Here is a 4,932-nt window from a genome sequence, read left to right on the forward strand (position 1 = left end):
GGTTCATGCCTGCATTGACACCGGGACGATGTGACGAAAGTTCTAAGGTTGTCGTGTCTGTTGCCACTAGGGATAAAACATTGGCGCTATGTCCGAGGATGTAGTTGTTGATTACATTACGCACCATACTTAATGCAATTGTCCGTTGCTTTGCAACTTAATACCGGAGGGGTTCGGACGATAACCTGAAGGTGGACTTTTTAGGCATAGATGCGGTTGGATGGCGGTCTATGTACTTTGTCGTAATGCCCAATTAAATCTCACTATACTTATCATGACATGTATGTGCATTGTTATACCCTCTCTATTTGTCAATTGCCCGACCGTAATTTGTTCACCCAACATGCTTTTATCTTATGGGAGAGACACCTCTAGTGAACTGTGGACCCCGGTCCATTCTTTAATACTGAAATACAAATCTGCTGCAATACTTGTTTTTACTTGTTTTCTCTGCAAACAATCATCTTCCACACAATACGGTTAATCCTTTGTTACAGCAAGCCGGTGAGATTGACAACCTCACTGTTTCGTTGGGGCAAAGTACTTTGGTTGTGTTGTGCAGGTTCCACGTTGGCGCCGGAATCCCTGGTGTTGCGCCGCACTACATCCCGCCGCCATCAACCTTCAACGTGCTTCTTGGCTCCTCCTGGTTCGATAAACCTTGGTTTCTTTCTGAGGGAAAACTTGCTGCTGTGCGCATCATACCTTCCTCTTGGGGTTGCCCAACGAACGTGTGAAATACACGCCATCAAGCTCTTTTTCTCGCGCCGTTGCCGGGGAGGAAAGGTAAAAGGCTCTCATACTCCGGTCCCAGGTAAGAGTACTTTTCTGGCGCCGTTGTGTTTGTGCTCGAAGCTATTTCCTTTAGATCCTGCAATTGCATCTTTTTGTTTCTTGTTTACACTAGTTTGGCATAATGGACAACAATGAGCTTCTTATTCTATTTCCTGATTTAAAACATGGATTGTTTGATGCGAAAATTAAAAAACCTATGGAATCTTATTTGCATGCTGGTAGTAATATTAGTATGAACGCTTTGAACACCATTGTTGATAATAATGTAGAAAGTTCTAAGCTTGGGGAAGCTGGTTTTCATGATCTTTTTAGTCCCCCAAGCATTGAGGAGAAAATTTTCTTTGATGATACTTTGCCTCCTATTTATGATGATTATAATAGTGATCTTTTGGTACAACCTACTATGGAGAGTAAATTTTATTGTGATTATACTATGCCTCCTACACTTGATGAGAATAATAATGATAGCTACTTTGTTGAATTTGCTCCCACTACAACTAATAAAATTGATTATGCCTATGTGGAGAGTAATAATTTTATGCATGAGACTCATGATAAGAATGCTTTATGTGATAGTTATATTGTTGAGTTTGCTCATGATGCTACTGAAAGTTATTATGAGAGAGGAAAATATGGTTGTAGAAATTTTCATGTTACTAAAATGCCTCTCTATGTGCTGAAATTTTTGAAGCTATACTTGTTTTATCTTCCTATGCTTGTTACTTTGCTCTTCATAAACTTGTTTATTTACAAGATTCCTATGCATAGGAAGCATGTTAGACTTAAATATGTTTTGAATTTGCCTCTTGATGCTCTCTTTTGCTTCACATACTATCTTTTGCGAGTGCATCATTAAAACTGCTTGAGCCCATCTTAATGGCTATAAAGAAAGAACTTCTTGGGAGATAACCCATGTGTTATTTTGCTACAGTACTTTGTTTTATATTTGTGTCTTGGAAGTTGTTTACTACTGTAGCAACCTCTCCTTATCTTAGTTTTGAGTTTTGTTGTGCCAAGTAAAGTCTTTGATAGTAAAGTAAGTACTAGATTTGGATTAACTGCGCAGTTCCAGATTTCTTTGCTGTCACGAATCTGGGTCTACCTCCCTGTAGGTAGCTCAGAAAATTAAGCCAATTTACGTGCATGATCCTCAGATATGTACTCAACTTTCATTCAATTTGAGCATTTTCATTTGAGCAAGTCTGGTGGCCTAATAAAATCCATCTTTACGGACTGTTCTGTTTTGACAGATTCTGCCTTTTTATTTCGCATTGCCTCTTTCGCTATGTTGGATGAATTTCTTTGATCCATTAATGTCCAGTAGCTTTATGCAATGTCCAGAAGTGTTAAGAATGATTGTGTCACCTCTGAACATGTGAATTTTTATTATGCACTAACCCTCTAATGAGTTGTTTCGAGTTTGGTGTGGAGGAAGTTTTCAAGGATCAAGAGAGGAGTATGATGCAATATGATCAAGGAGAGTGAAAGATCTAAGCTTGGGGATGCCCCGGTGGTTCACCCCTGCATATTATAAGAAGACTCAAGCGTCTAAGCTTGGGGATGCCCAAGGCATCCCCTTCTTCATCGACAACATTATCGGGTTCCTCCCTGAAACTATATTTTTATTCCGTCACATCTTATGCACTTTGCTTGGAGCGTCGATTTGTTTTTGTTTTTTGTTTTGTTTGAATAAAATGGATCCTAGCATTCACTTTATGGGAGAGAGACACGCTCCTGCTGTAGCATATGGACAAGTATGTCCTTAGGCTCTACTCATAGTATTCATGGCGAAGTTTCTTCTTCGTTAAATTGTTATATGGTTGGAATTGGAAAATGCTACATGTAGTAATTCTAAAATGTCTTGGATAATTTGATACTTGGCAATTGTTGTGCTCATGTTTAAGCTCTTGCATCATATACTTTGCACCCATTAATGAAGAAATACTTAGAGCTTGCTAATTTGGTTTGCATATTTGGTTTCTCTAGAGTCTAGATAACATCTAGTATTGAGTTTTGAACAACAAGGAAGACGGTGTAGAGTCTTATAATGTTTACAATATGTCTTTTATGTGAGCTTTGCTGCACCGTTCATCCTTGTGTTTGTTTCAAATAACCTTGCTAGCCTAAACCTTGTATCGAGAGGGAATACTTCTCATGCATCCAAAATACTTGAGCCAACCACTATGCCATTTGTGTCCACCATACCTACCTACTACATGGTATTTATCCGCCATTCCAAAGTAAATTGCTTGAGTGCTACCTTTAAAATTCCATCATTCACCTTTGCAATATATAGCTCATGGGACAAATAGCTTAAAAACTATTGTGGTATTGAATATGTACTTATGCACTTTATCTCTTATTAAGTTGCTTGTTGTGCGATAACCATGTTTCAGGGACGCCATCAACTATTCTTTGTTGAATATCATGTGAGTTGCTATGCATGTCCGTCTTGTCCGAAGTAAGAGAGATCTACCACCTTAATGGTTGGAGCATGCATATTGTTAGAGAAGAACATTGGGCCGCTAACTAAAGCCATGATTCATGGTGGAAGTTTCAGTTTTGGACACATATCCTCAATCTCATATGAGAATAATAATTGTTGCCACATGCTTATGCATTAAAGAGGAGTCCATTATCCGTTGTCCATGTTGTCCCGGTATGGATGTCTAAGTTGAGAATAATCAAAAGCGAGAAATCCAAAATGCGAGCTTTCTCCTTAGACCTTTGTACAGGCGGCATGGAGGTACCCCATTGTGACACTTGGTTAAAACATGTGGATTGCAAAGATCCGGTAGTCCAAGCTAATTAGGACAAGGTGCGGGCACTATTAGTATACTATGCATGAGACTTGCAACTTGTAAGATATAACTTTCATAACTCATATGCTTTATTACTACCGTTGACAAAATTGTTTCATGTTTTCAAATAAAAGCTCTAGCACAAATATAGCAATCGATGCTTTCCTCTTTGAAGGACCATTCTTTTACTTTTATGTTGAGTCAGTTCACCTATCTCTCTCCACCTCAAGAAGCAAACACTTGTGTGAACTATGCATTGATTCCTACATACTTGCATATTGTACTTGTTATATTACTCTATGTTGACAATTATCCATGAGATATACATGTTATAAGTTGAAAGCAACCGCTGAAACTTAATCTTCCTTTGTGTTGCTTCAATGCCTTTACTTTGATTTATTTCTTTATGAGTTAACTCTTATGCAAGACTTATTGATGCTTGTCTTGAAGTACTATTCATGAAAAGTCTTTGCTTTATGATTCACTTGTTTACTCATGTCATTACCATTGTTTTGATCGCTGCATCCACTACATATGTTTACAAATAGTATGATCAAGGTTATGATGGCATGTCACTTCAGAAATTATCTTTGTTATCGTTTTACCTGCTCGGGACGAGCAGAACTAAGCTTGGGGATGCTTGATACGTCTCCGACGTATCGATAATTTCTTATGTTCCATGCCATATTATTGATGATACCTACATGTTTTATGCACACTTTATGTCATATTCGTGCATTTTCTCGGAACTAACCTATTAACAAGATGCCGAAGTGCCGATTCTTTGTTTTCTCGCTGTTTTTGGTTTCGAAATCCTAGTAACGAAATATTCTCGGAATCGGACGAAATCAACGCCCAGGTTCCTATTTTTCCCGGAACCATCCAGAACACCCGAGAGCCGCCAGAGGGAAACCCTAGGGGCCCCACACCACACCCTGGCGCGGCCAGAGGGGGGGCCGCGCCGCCCTATGGTGTGGTGGCCCCAGGCCCCCTCCGAGGCTGCCCTTTCGCCTACTTAAAGCCTCCGTCGCGAAAACCCTGATGCGAAAAACCACGATACGGAAAACCTTCCAGAGACGCCGCCGCCGCCAATCCCATCTCGGGGGATTCTGGAGATCTGGGGGGGGGGGGGGGGCCCCCCCCCCCCCAGGGGGTGGTGGTGGGGGGGGGGGGGGGGGGGGGGGGGGGGGGGGGGGGGGGGGGGGGGGGGGGGGGGGGCCTGCGCCGCCAAGCAGCAGCCCCCCCCTGCGGCGCTGTGTGGGGTTTGGGGTTTCCTGCAGCGCTCTCGAATTATTCTGTGGTCCCTTTTTTTCATTTAAGCATTATTCATTTTACC

This window comes from Lolium rigidum, chromosome 7 (genome assembly GCF_022539505.1).
Source record: "Lolium rigidum isolate FL_2022 chromosome 7, APGP_CSIRO_Lrig_0.1, whole genome shotgun sequence".
NCBI classification, from domain to species: Eukaryota; Viridiplantae; Streptophyta; class Magnoliopsida; order Poales; family Poaceae; genus Lolium; species Lolium rigidum.